General features: G+C 42.2%; 1 protein-coding gene across 3 annotated transcripts in view; it reads left to right on the plus strand.

The window, feature by feature from the left end:
• Window positions 1–3,420: 3,420 nt before the first annotated feature.
• Window positions 3,421–14,550, plus strand: part of C4H4orf19 (chromosome 4 C4orf19 homolog) — a 40,409-nt gene continuing 29,279 nt past the window's right edge. Inside the window, exon 1 of one of the 3 annotated variants that reach the window (XM_059470554.1) lies at window positions 3,421–3,517. The gene's annotated coding sequence lies outside the window, so the exon portion shown is untranslated. Of the gene's footprint in view, window positions 3,518–14,148; window positions 14,190–14,550 lie in introns of those variants that run through there. The other 2 variants (XM_059470557.1, XM_059470556.1) reach the window with 2 other exon arrangements.

The raw sequence follows: 14,550 nt of genomic DNA on the forward strand, positions 1-14,550 counted from the left end.
ATCATTGCATTTTTAATATAATCATCAAATTGATCATGTAGTCATCCAAGTGTGGACTAGGGCCTCTGGATAGGTTTCATTAACAAGGGTTTGTTACTAAGAATCGTTATAAAGTATTTATGCTACAAATATAACCTACTTCAGGTTCTTGTAACCTGTTATGGACATTACTCTTCCTAGATCACCACATGGCTGCAGGGAGACCAGTGAGCTACATTTTTTCCTGTGGTTTACCTTTCCAGCCTGGTTACAGAACATCATTCCTTGCATTTTGGAGGTAATCTCCTGACTTTTATGACATGAACTGATGCTCTCAGTGTGGGTCCAATTCATAATCTCAATTCTCAGTTTCAACAGGAAGGTCAAAGGCTGCAAGAATAGTCATCATGATCCTTCCCAAGGCAGGATTAAGCCTTTTACCATATTATTTCTCCAGAAGGAGCAGTTTGAACCATGACCCTTCTGTGAAAAGGGGTCTTTCACAATCAAGGACAAGCTATTCAGTGCTCAATGCACCTGAAAACAGAGGCCAGTAAGCAGAAGAGTGTGAGGGAATGTTTCCTGTCCAGTATAACATGCCCTTCTTAAAATCACACCTTTCCCCAAGTGACTGTTGAAATCTGCCCCTACCGGGGTCTTCTCCCTGCCTCTGCTGTCCTGTCGCCCCAGACCTGTGCTGCCCTGCTTGCCAGGGTGGGTGAGGCTCTGTCGCAACTCCGCAAAGCCCCTGATGTGATCCCAGCCACAGTACACTCTCCATTTGCAGCACCTGCTCTTTTGGTGGCAGCTCACTGGTCTCCTCTCCAGCCTCAGCAGGGAATGTACAAAAATGGATTTAAGGCATGTTCACATGTTCCCACTGTCAGAGCTTTCACCACATAGTACTGATAAATAAAATCATCTGCCTGCTCTCCTACTACATCTCTGATTACACATGCATTTCAGTGCATGTGAGAAAGCTTCTAGACTAAAATAGATCTAGTTAGCATATTCAAAGTGAAATACACAGAATTGCAAGGTGAGAGATGCAGCAAAAATCCAGATATGCTGTAGCACAGATGAGAACAGAACATCCCCAAAGCAACTGGATAGTTTACTGCCATTTGTCTGCATTATCCCATTGCTTGCTAGTAAATTGCCCAGCACTTCCCACTGTAATATCACATTGACAATAGCACATGAAGTCACAAAGTTACCCTTTTACGCTGCACTTTTTCGAGGCAGCCTTCTATCTCAGCAGGAGCATTCTCCAGAAAACCACAGCCAAAACAGTGGACTAAGGTACAAGAATGAGATTAGAGGGAAAAGAGGATTTCTGGAGGCTGAATGTCTCAACTACTTTTCCTTTGAAAAAGTGTCACACCCGTGTTATTGAACAAGCACTATGGATTGGTGAGACAAGTGATCGTTTCCTGCAGGACACATCTGTGAAAACCTGTCAGGCAATCAACCCAAAAGGATCCCAGCAGCTTGCACATACTCACAGAAAACGATAGGTTTCAGCAGCACAGCAAGGTTGGGATTGCAAGAGGGGCTGCTCTACGAGACAGGAATACTGGGTGCTGGTTCGAGAAATCTCAGAAATGAAAAGTCTGTGGAACAAAAAATAGAGTAGCCATGGAAGGTGTCTGAAAAGGATGCCAAGCAGGAGAGGGGGGAAGGCAGCTTCACTGTGTTTGCTTTGAGAGGCCTCCTGGCTTAAAATGCAGCTTTTTGACTGGACATATCTCGGCCTGCAGCCCACCTCATTAACCAGCAGCCACAAGAACAATGTAAAATACCACTGAAGGCAAAATACCACAGAGCTGGCCATGGGGTTACTCCAGCTGGGCAGGACTATGAGGCCAGTCCAAGCACACGCCATGCACAGGGCTGCCCACAGCTGCAGATCCACAGCCCTCACCTCTGTGCATCTCCCACCTCCATCACCCTTCCTCACAACCTGGGGATATGTTAGCCTGCCAATTCTTTATTTACTGACCAGAAAGCCTTTGGAGGGTTTAGTGAACGTTTTGTACAAAGAAACTTCCTGCTTCAAGTCCATTTTCAGCTAAAACTAATTGTTTGCAGGAAAAAAAATATTTAAAATGTGCCAAAGACCTGCTGCAGAGCTTTGCAGCACACTAGCTCATAGCCTGCAAATGGTGCTTGGTCTTCACGTTATGACTTATTTGTCTGCTTAAAATAAGACTATCCAAAGCAGCTTTTATTGATTTCTTTGCTGGCAGATGAAATCAATGTGTGCTGGCTCCTGCAGGTGCCAGGTGGTGCATCCAAGTCCCTGCTCCGGGCAGGCACCTGCCTGCCCCAGCCCGCTGCTGACAGCAGACTGACAGCCTCGGCTCCAGCTCCCTGCCAGGATACGGGGGGAAGGAGGCACGGCAGGGCAAACCAAGCCCTTGGTGACCTTCATCCAGCACCCTCCTTCCTCAGGGAAGGCGAGGATGCAATCCCTGCAAGGCAGGGAGGCAACTGCGAATCGGGCATTATTTAGAGTGACTACAGCACGCCTACTCGGTACAGCAGCCAGCAGCCAAACTTCATTTCAGTGATTCCATGAGGCTTAACACCACAAAAAAAAAAAAAAAAAAAAAAAAAAAAAAAAAACAAACAAACAACACCACCAACCCCCACCACACCAACAACCACACCCTAAGGCATTCAGTTATGGAAAAGGCTTTGTTAGCCCTGCTTTGCACCCCCCAGCTGCCACACAGGCAATCTTAGTGCCAGTTCTTTCCAGAAGGTTGTTTTACAGTTTCCAGGTACACCAACATATGTTAAAGATCACACACGACCCAGGTGCTTGCCTAACTTACACCTCTCCTCCTGTACAGGGAAAACTCTCTCAACTGCTTGTGGCAACAGAACATCTTTTCTATCACTTCAGGAAACACCACACTCAAATCAAAATGATTCCAGGAAAAGTCAGTACCTTTCAAAGGTAAATGTGACACGATGCCTGCAAATAAATCTCAGAGCTGAATTTCTCTTTAGAGAATCACACAAAACAGTGGGGAATAAATGTCATTGCCAGGCAACATGCAACAGAGGAACTTTCTGCCAAATCCCTCCAGCACTGTTTGTGATATAGGGAGATTTATTTTAAAGAATACGCAAATGGCAGCGTGAACACGCTGTCAGGCTTTGTTGTGGTCGTTGTGACTGTCCCGGAGGAAAGGAATTCCGTGGCACGTGTTCTTCCGCTTCTCCTTCTTTTATCCCTGGCCAGAAAACGGTGAGTTCTATCAAGTTTTTATCCAGCTTGCAGGTAAAGGGTTACAGATTCTAGGAAGTATTAAATGCAAACTTTAAAGGATTTTATTTTCCTCTACAGTCACATGACACCTTAATACCCAATGACACTAACTACAGTGTCTCATTAAGAGGTCATGCAAACTCCCAAGCTAAACAAGGCATTCTTACATATTTAACATTCAAATGCAGAAGCCAAGCTAAGCCATGGAAGATTGTAATCAGGAAAAGCTACACTTCCTGATCCACACAAAAGCTACAGGTAGGAAGAGTTCTTTTAAACTTTTATCATTGTGCTTTCTAGAGAAACTGTTTACAGGGCATATTTTGTATTCTGTTTTCTACCTTTCAAAACAGTCTAAGAACATTATACTGAAAATATCTGATCTCACTTGTTCCACCTGTTGTAGAGTCAGGATTGTTTTTACACTCAAGAAATAGACTTGGCTCAGTGAAAATCCAAAGAAAACAGTTTTTAAGCCAAACCTTAAAAAGCAATGTTTTTAGAGATCTCTTAGTTGTTGGAATGGTTGAGTTGTAGTATGTGGGGTAAAGAAGGAGTTAATATGTCTTTGATGTCTGAAATGAAGGGAATTAGAACTCTTTTAACTTCCTTATATCGTGAATTGCACATTGTTTCACCCACACCAATCCTACTGTATTTTTATGGATTTTACTTCCTCAATGAACTTACATGATTTCTAAATTCCCCTCCTAGAATTTGGTACATTTAAAAAAAAAAATCTTACAAAAGCAAATGAAAGATAGATGCAGAGTACTACAGTGTACCACAAAAGAAGAATAAAATAACAAAATACGGAGTAAGAGGAAAGTCAGTGAAAACCAGTTTATTTTAAATTGAGAAGTTAAATTGCATTAAAGCATATCAGCTTTCAAGTGGCACAATGAAGTTTCACTGACAATTACTGTCAATATTTCAGGAGTTAATTTTTTTACTTGCACTGAGTTCTTCAGGCTACAGCATTAGCATTTTTATCACAAAAATCTTTTCCTCGTCACAATTTTTGTTAAACTGTAATTGTTTACAGACAGTGTTGTAAATACTCAGTTTTTTAATACCTCTATAGGATTTAAAGACTGCATTCTAGATGGTTATACAATCCAAATTTACTAAAGATCTCTAGTGCATCAGGATTGCCACATCCTGAGGATTCCCACTGCTCAGAAGCAGCAAGTGTTGTTTATTGTTTTCCTACAATGGTTGGGTCTTGATTGCTGGTAATGTCATTTTTCCACAGTCCATTCTATAAAACACCTCTCTTTTTCTTGTTTCTACATAATTCTAGGAGGTACTAAAAGAAGTGGAGAATAATACTATCTAAAACAACTTGCTTCAGATAAACACTCAGCTTTCTTTGGGAAAGCGCTCAGCTTTCTTTACCAGTATTTAAAATAAATTTGAGTCCAAACAAGTTTGGACACTTAAAAAATTGTCATTCACTTTCAGGGTGCCTATCTTGAAACATAGTAGGTCTCATGTCGAGGAGGGCTAAGATGAGAACACAGCCTAGATCAGCCTGAGCCATGAAGTATCTCTTCATCAAACTCATTGTACCAACGTCCTGACAGAGCAGCTCCCAACTGTGCCGATGGGAATGCAGCAATAAACAAATGCACTTCAAAGGACTGCTGAGTCTACTGTAACTGACTTCTGAGCCTATATTATTTACAAAAATCTATTCAGAAACTGTTGTAGATAAGGGGCTTATTTGCTAAGCTACATTTATATCTCAGGAGAGGAACACCGCAGCCTCCAAATCAACCGGCAGCCACAGGCTTTCACTGAGAAGAGCACTGCATGAAAAGCAGCCTGCCCTGGCCAGTTTTTTCTAAGAAATGTTTGTACAAGCTGCATGTGTCATGGTAAACCAGCTTAGTAGCTCAGTAGTTAAATTTGTTGAACATTAATTACACAAAGTGTCTTTATAGGGTGGAAGGTACAATGCACGCTGAAGTTACTCTGTGACCGAAAAGAGAGTGGCCATTGAATGAGAGAGAGCTTTCCTTAATTCCTTTCCTAAAGAAAGGAATACAAAGCATTCTAGTAGTTCTGATTTTTTTTATGCCCACAATTTTACTCTTAGCGCAGAAATTTGTACTGCTCTAATTATTACCTTTCATTCTTTTCTGATGAAACAAAGGAACCTATTTTCTTGCTTTGTCACATCAATGTAGACCCAAATGTAGTGTTGTTTCACAGGGAAGACACAAAACAAATACTTACTGCTCATAACCAAAAGAAGAGAGACGTTCATGGAAAATGAGATAATTAGAAACCTAAGGGAGAATTTTTCTCTAGAATTTTGGGGAAAGCCAAGTAAATATAAAAATCAAAACACTGTCAGAAGTTTAGAATAGTTTTCTCTTTACCCCAAAGTTAAGACAAACATTGATCAAAAGACCATCCAGATCTTCTGGTTTGCAGATCTCAGGGGACTTGTACCACATTTAAGGCAAGTACTGAAAATCAACCCAATGATTTTTGCACAGCTCTGGGTAGGTGGGAAGACAGGGCAAATCTTCAAGTGAAGGGAATCGTTACTTCCTTCCTTGGAAAACCTGGTTAAAAGTGGTTCACCTTGCAAGGCAAACATTTGTGAGTGTTGAGGCCCTTCTCTAACTACACTGTTGTTTGTACCCGACCTCAAGGAAACAAGCCTGCTAGAAGTATTTGCTCTCAGACTTTACTGAATGAAAGCTAAGGAAAGCCTTTCTTCACCTCTTTCAGGAAGGGATGGTCTTTTGCTGTGTTTGCACTGTATCCAGTTCAACACAGCCTCAGCATTGTCCACATCTTTCACCAATAGTGTTTCACAAAGGACGGGGAGGGGAAACACTCAACCCACTGAAACATGAGGAAATGTAGTCAGGCAATAAATATTTGTTTGGAACTTAAAATTTCTCCTTCAGACCCTGCCTTTCTGAGGATTTTACATGATCACCTGTCAGCAGAGTATGCCCATGCCTTGCACACAGCAGTGATGATGGGGAGGGCACAGCTAACCAGAGCAGGTGACCAAATCCCACCCCTCCTTAACCAGGAGCACCTCATTGAGCACCTGATCATGCTGCAGTCCAAATCCAGCATGATGGCAAAACTTCATGTCCAAGCAATGATGCATGAAAACTGTTGATTTTTACTGACCTACAGAACAGGGCTGGCAAGCAGGATGTATTGCTAAGGAGAACAGGCACAAAACACAATGTAATTTTACTTATTGAATGTTTGATATCAAAATGGACAAAATAATTGAGTTACTGTAGAAAAGTCAAAAAGGATTGCTGGAAAAGGGGGAAAAAGGGCAGCAATTTTCCTGTAAGTTCTCCTCTGGGTCACTTTCACTTAGACATATGGAGGGACTTCAAAATTATATTAAGAACTGAATACATTGCGTGGATACCAAACCTTTAATCACTTACAGCAGGAGGCAGGGGGAAAAAAGGCCAAAGTTGGTTTTTTTTCTGTGTGACTTTTTTCCTGTCTGCCATTTTCATACAAGTTTATTTAACTCCCTTTTTTTTTTTCACTTCTGTCACAGATGTTTGCTGCAAAGGCACAGATGCTTTCTGGTTAGAAAAACTTTTCTGGTTGAATATTCTATTATTAATTCACACAAGTTACTTTTCCATTTAGGACAGCAAGGAAAGAGTAAGCTTTCTCATTGGGGCTTACTCTTTTTAATGTTACCAGCTTGACTTTGCTCAACTTTACATCACTTCCAGCTCTTTAATATAGTTATGTTTTTCTATTAAAGAGCAGTTATTTGTATGAATTTGTGTAAACAAGGTCCAATGCCTTGCTGTTGCAGGCAATCTGCTTTTCTGAAGGAGCTTAATAACAAGCACAAGTGTACCCCATGTCAAGAATAACACACACCCAATGACTAAAAACCCTTTCAGTATGAAGTCCACCCTGGGAACTCTTCTCAGTGGTTCCAGTAGGGTCAGTATCAAATCCTCATGTTGCCAGCAGAGGACGGGAGAAAAGAAATAACGTGATGCAAATGGGGCCAGTGCTACCCAGCACAGTGCTGCCAGCAGAAACAGAATGGCATCAGCACAGGTTTGCCTGTGCTGGACAGAAACTCTCCAGACCATAACAAAACATTTTATTTCACATCTGTCCAATCTGCCATGCTCAGAGCAGGCGCATCTGGATGTTAAGGCCCTTTTCCAGGCAGGTTAGCATTGATGTGCTCTTATGATACACTCTGATGCAGAGCACCTGACAGCAGCCTTCAGGCAGGAGAGGCAGGGAGTGACCCAGATGAGCCATGTGGAGCCACAAGTCCTGAGGGCACACCAGGCTGCAGGTCTGTTCCTCCCCTACTACCTACCCTCCCCACTGAATTTATTGCAATGACTGTATGTGTAGACTGGACTATATTTCTTACACTCACTTCCCCCTTCAACCCACAGCCACTTTTAAACCCTGTTTTATCAGCAGTAGATTTGGGAGTGCCCAGCTTTACCTACCTTATTAAGCACCTGAGCTTTGTGCAACAGCCCAGGATGCAGAACACCACCTATGCCCTGGCACAGCCACCCAGCAATTTCCTCCTCTCCATTCTGGCTGTGTGCTCCTTCCCACAGCCGAGCTGGTGCAGGAATCCCCCCTCCAGGACCCAGGCCCACTGTGCAGGGGCAGCTCCCAGTCCTGGCACTGCAGCCAGTCCAGGCTCCCTTGGCAGCTGCTCCACTTGCCCAGGCAGTGACTCGACACTGTCCCATTGCAGTACAGTGGAGTTTTTATTACCTCCAAAAAGAGGGTTATCCACTCTTCCTCTCTTATGGCAAGTAAGCTTGATAACAATCACACTAACATGACTTTAGCACTGCACATTTCCTTGGAGCTGTTCTTCTCATCTACTTCTGGTCTACTCGTAGTAAAAGAAGCCTAAGTCTCAGGCTAATTCATGCTTTAGAAGTTGGCAGTCTCGTTCACCTACAGCCCAGTGGAAAACACGCAGCTGCTGTCAGCTGTCAGGAACCTGAATCAAGCTTTGTTAAGGCCTCCTCTGTCTCTATTTCTGGTTTGGGTGTGGCATGGAAAAAACAATATTTACCATCTCAGTAGCTGTGCCCTTTCTGTATTTGTTTTTATATTCCCTTTCCCCATGTGAATTTAGCAGATGTTGCATGGCTGGAGATCAGCCCTGAATTCTGTTGTCGGAGTACGTGCATGTCTCCACTGAGCATTAGCAGTGAGCAGGCAAAATCTGCACAGAAAAGATGATGCAGATTCAGCCAGGCACCATTTCAGGGGCAAATGTAGATAAAGAGATAAACACCAAGAATACCATAAGATTTCATTTTCAATGTAAATGAATCAAAAACTACAGCCATCAGCCCTGAATGGAAGGCTACCAGGGGCCTGAGGAGCTACTACCATATGCCATGTCCAATTTTTGCAATTTTTGTCTTTCTAACATCTCTTTTTAAGTTATAACTACTCAGGAGAGTTTTCCATTGCGTTGGATGAATTGAACACAGATTGCTAAAAGGCTAGTTTGTATTTACCAATATACTTTAAAAACTAATGCTCAGTGCAATTGTCACAATAATTACCTTCTATAAAACACTTTCATTCACTTTTTGTTTATATAGAGTAAAAACATAGGGATTTGCTAGGGTTCAGATGATAAAAAAGCCTCAAAGACAGTTTAAGAAAACAGAGGAAAGCCAAGGGCAAAAAGCTAGATGGCAGGGAAAGGTCAGCTTGCTGTTTTCACAGCCAACTACCAGTACCTGGTATCCATCAAACTCCAGCCTCAGCTTGCCTTCATTTCCCTGCAATCCTTCCACAATAAAGCTTTACAGGGGCACCACAGAAATCAGTGTGGCTGGTCTTTCCTCCTGGAGAGTGAAACTATTTGTCTCAGAGCACATAGCTACCCAGATTTTCCATGTGGGGGAAAGCCAGGTTGGAGAAGCAAGGAGGGAAATCAGCCCCCACCTCCGGGTAGGAGGCAGAATTTGAACCCAGTCTCCCAAATGCCCTGACAGCCAAATCTGCCTCTAGAGACTAACACTCTTTAAAAATCCAACCCAGTGACTTTTTTGTCACAAGGCAATACGTCAGATTGACCAATAAATAAAGTTCCAACACAAGCAGCAGATATTTGCTTTATGACAGTGTGACCTGAGACACACCATTTACAGTCCCTGGAGCAAGGAGTTCTGCTGGAAATGTCAGCCTGGTGTACAGCATCATGAACAACTCCACAGACAAAACATACTCCAGCAAATTAGACCTGATTGAGCAATCTTCATTGACAATTTTGGTGAATATAGCCCATTCTTTGCCACAGGATTAAAGGAAGAAAAAATTACTAAGCTGTCTTGTTGCCAGACAAACTAAGTCTTTTAAGGCAATGAATCCTTTCCTATAGTTTTCAAGTATTGTTTTACTGAGAGACTAAAAAAGGTTGCAAATGCAATCAAGATCAGCAATTCAATAATACTACAGAAATGCAGCTGTATTTCACTGCTATCTCACCATTATCACATTTTAGCAACATTCAGACCTTTTTCATGCAGTGGTCAATACTTTGGATCTGCCTTGTTCTAAGAAATAGTTATTGCAATTATAATGTAAGAGCTCTTTGCTCTTGTTCATGAAATTGTTGCGTGTAATCATTCCCTTAGCCACCCATCATCACTCAATGTCTGTGAAGGAAATTGGTTTAAAATAACCAAATGGAAAAGTTCACCTGCACTCTAAAGAGCTCTAGAATAAATTGTTTCTATGCTTTACACTTTAATCTGAGTGATGTATTTAAAAGCAAAGAAAAGTTCATTGAATCAAAAGGCCTTTATTAAAGTATTGTATCAGAGTCATTGCTTGAAAATTTCTGAGTATGAGTTATAATTGTTTTGAGTATTTTTCTGTTTTAAAAGGTTTGTTATCCATTGTCACAGTCTTCTGTAACTATGCTTTTCTACTCTCTGACCAATCCTTATGTCAAATGTTCAGGAACAACGAGGTTAAAAGAAAGCATCCTGGTATTTTTCCCACACTTGTTATGTAAAAGCAGCCTTGTGTAGGAGAGCATCTTGAGCAGTGAATCTGGGGGAAAAGACACACCCTATTCCACCATCACCACATCCCCCCCCAAAAAAAAGCTGAAAGAAAAATAAATGCATAAGGTGTTTTAATGTCTTTCAGACTGTCTGATCTGAGAGAAGACACAGATAAAATCTGATAAGGAAGCTGAATTACATAGCTTATACTGTTTTAGAAGGATTCCTAATTTTAGCGCACATACTTGATTCTTCACAAGCAGCCCCAGAGGTGTCTAGGTCGAAGCAGTTCTAGATTACAGGCTGCAAGATTGTCTCAGAAATAGCAAGCCAGGCACACCTCAGCCTCACCACTCACTGAAATACCTGATCACAAACAATTGCTGCCCCTAACATGCCAGGCATTTATGTGAACTCTGGACCACCAATACCTGACATAATCAACAATATTATTATTTTGCTCACAGAATAAACTAAATTTGCTCCCACAACATGTAAAATTCTTCTTATGAGGAAAGCATATTCTCCAGGTGTCACAATGCAAGCCATATGACTTATCTGGATTTCATGTTATGACCCAATTAAAAAGCAACAAGAATAAGGAATAATTAAGAAAATTACAAAAATATTTTTATCACTCGGTGAGGTTTGTTTTTTGAAATGAGCAAAATAATTTTTTTCTTTCAAACCTGACTCTTCTGCACCAAGTATATTGTTCTCCAGGTTTTACTTTCATTTCTCAAAATCCATTATTCTGTGTATGCCTTAGCCCACACATCATGCCTGTGCATAGCCGTCTGATTCTCAGACCTGCTAGGATCTATGAATTTGGGCAGGTGGCCAAGCTGTTAATTCATCATCTTCTGCTTCAGTTTTGCCAGGAAAACACAGGTTTTGTCTGAACAATGAATTTATAGCATGTGCTTTGTGGGTCACACCTACTCCTTTGTGTAGGACTCACTTTGGGCTAGCAGTGACAAACCAAGGGTGTAACTCTGCAAACTCAAGCTATCTATAGACAGGTTCCAGTCCCTTTTCCTTCTGTTTCCATTCCAATTTGAAAATCCAGTTATAACTTGAACTCTTACAGCCACAGAAAATGCAATTTTTTCCATCTATCATCTATTCCAATATAAATTTTCTTTGAAATAGAGAAAGCAACATTGTCTCTTTTCCCTGTGGGTTCTATTTGCCCTCCAAGAAGTTAAATGCTCATATTTCCCCCCAAATCTGCTGATTCTTCACCCTGTTAAGCTGCTACATATGTTAAAATTGCCTCTGTCATGCAATTATGATGTTTGTAAACCACTGATTCTTCTTATTTTCTGAAATTCTTTTTTATTCTCTATATCATTCTAGCTTGACGTAAAAAAGAGAAATGTGCAAAAAAATGCTTTACAAGGCCAGTACTTGAGATGCACCCCAGGAGCATGGCTTATTGCCAACCTGTGCTTTGCACTGCTGTAACAGCTCCATTAAATGAGTGTTCGTTAGCATAAACTTAACCTGACTGAATTTCTCTGAAGTGCATTTAGGACCAAAAATCCAGCAGTGGTATGCTCTGTGCTGCAGGGCTTGTATCATTCAGTATCACGCCATGAAAGAGCCTGGATTTGTATGTTCTGCTCTTGACGTGAAATAAAGTTAATAACAGACTGAGATTTCTTTGTTCAGTACAACAGACCTTTTTCTGGCCGGTACAATTCTAGTTTATCTCACATTCCTGCAGCCTGCAATATTGCTCTGAGCACAGAACTCACTGTGCAGTGCTAACTCGGGTGAGCAGCTCACCCAGAGACTGGCACAGACTCTCTAACCCAAGGACTGAGTCCACTAAGAGCTTCCTGTTTTCTAGATTTGATCTTCTGTTTCCCAACCCTGTACAAGTGTACTGCCACCCTGCAGGATTTGTTCTTTATTCAGGTTGGTTTGGTTTTCCTCATCTCCATGTCATTCTCAGTAAGGAGTATAATATTCAAAGATAGATTTTAAAAAGCATTTTGTGCTCCATACAGAGTTTCCTAGTAAGGCTCTGGAAAAGAAAGTTTCTTGCAAAAGAAGCTACATGCCCAGGAAAAGTCACGCTCCTTCTCCCAAACAAAATGGAAAGGTTAATTCCATCAAGGCCTGCAGATTCTGGAGTCCTTCATCCCCAAAACATCCTCTTCACACAGCTTTTGCAGCTCCTTTGACAGAAGGAAAATTAAGTTTAAATTGGCAAAGACCCTATGCATTTATGCCAGGAAAATCCCACACAATTTGAAATTAATCAATAGCACAGAAACCCCCTCCTACCCACCACATGGAGCCCAGTCTCCAAAAATCTGCAGCCTCTCTCTAGGCTGGTATTTGAAATAAGCATGTTTGCAGAACTAGCTTCACCCTCCTCCCATGCCACCTTCCCACACAGAGACACCTTTGATACTTTCCTCCCAAGGGAAAAATAACACACCTATGTGGAAAACAAAGGCTAGAAATGCCTGATTTGAGAAAATCTTACTGAACCAATTCGCTTTTCTCCCACTGAGAAACAACGTATTTTTAGTCCAGCAAAACACAACACAAAAATGATTTAGCCTTCATGCCAATAAACCTTTTTGAAAGACCTGGTAAGAAAGGCTCTGCTTCAGGCAAGCCTGAGCTCTACCCTACTTTTTCCAGGCCCTTCCTTTGCTTTCCAGGAGGCCTGAAGGGCTCCTTACGGAGGAAAGACAGCAATTGATTACCACAAAGCTTTCCATGGATGGCCTTTTGAAGCAGCAGGGTGAGACACCTGCAAGACTCCGAGGTGTTTGTTAGTCCCAGTGTACCATTGCCCAGCTCCCACTCTGATTTGGGGTTTTGCCCCTCCCTTCCTGCAGGGTTTCCCCTGGCAAGGAGGCTCCAGGTGCCCTGGCTCTGAGCTGCCATCAGGGCTTTGCAGCAGTTCCTTGTTTGTGCCACAGCAGCATCTACAAGCACCGGGGATAAAGGCCTCACTGCTCTGGCTGTCCCAGACACACCTCATGATACCCACCATATTTAAACCATTTTTAATTTATAGATTACCAGACTGTTCCAGATTGGATCCAGCCTTCCAGCACATCCTTGCTTTAGGGAGAGTAAGGAGGCACAACCCAATTCCATCTTGCTTATTGTTAAAGAATACATTATCCCTGAGAAATAAATGCTCTGGGTTTTAATCCCTTTGGGTTTGGGAGGCACATAATTGCAGGTACCTGAAATCCCATATGATGGGTGTCATCAGGAGGTTATTGCACAGCCTGTGGTGACCACTGCCTCACGTGGCTTTGGCAGCAGTGGGTTCCAGTGTCTGCACTGGGCATGAGGTGGCTCAGAGCTCACCCAGAGCAGCAGGGACTCTCCAAAGTCAAGGAAACACCAGCTTTGTGAGCTTTAGGTTGCTTTGAATAATGTAGCTGTCAAACTGCCTTGCTCAGATGGAATGGATCTGCCAGTGGCATGCTGCTGTCAAGCCCAGTACCAGGACTAAAGACAACTAAACAGATTTTGCTAGACAGTGTCTCATGCATAAAAAAAAAACAGATATCCCATAGAGCTAGGCAGGGAATTGTGAATTGTTCTGCCATGGAATGGCACTGGACTGCAGCTGGAGCTGGACCAGAGCTCTCCTGCAGTGCACACACATCCAGAACAGCACAGAGCACAGGCAGGGCCAGCAGGAAGCACAGATTGTTGGGAGTCAGTCAGGCCTGTTCATCACAGAGCTGTCCTCCCCAATCATTGCTCCACCCAAAACACACTGCTGATTGTCCTCATATTAATGTTTGCCACTTGTTTCCTTCTTCTTAGGCTTTGTCTAAGGAATCATCATTTCTCAATTTTCCACACTTCTTTCACATTTGAAAAATTTTCTACTATCTTAAGAGGTAATAAATGAAAAACAAAAACCCAAACAACAGATCTTTCAATATGGCTTGAACTAGCCAATCTTTGTTCCTTTGGCACAGCATCACATGCAGAGTGTTCCTTTCTAGAGGTAGCAATTTTGAAGGGTTTTCTCTCTCTTCTCCCAGTTCAGGCTTTAGCAGTGCTGGTGTTTTAACACCATGTCACAAGTACAGGTATTGCAGATAAAACCACAGGCTTGTTTTGCAAACTCTCATGTTGGTTTTTGGCTAACAAACACCACCTGAATGAGGAGCTGACTAACAAACACAACCTTCGTTACAGGAAGAAAGGAGGAAATCAGCAGAGAGCTGTCTCACCTCTGGGGAAAACCTCTCCTCC

The sequence above is a fragment of the Ammospiza nelsoni genome, chromosome 4 (genome assembly GCF_027579445.1).
Source record: "Ammospiza nelsoni isolate bAmmNel1 chromosome 4, bAmmNel1.pri, whole genome shotgun sequence".
Classification (NCBI taxonomy): domain Eukaryota; kingdom Metazoa; phylum Chordata; class Aves; order Passeriformes; family Passerellidae; genus Ammospiza; species Ammospiza nelsoni.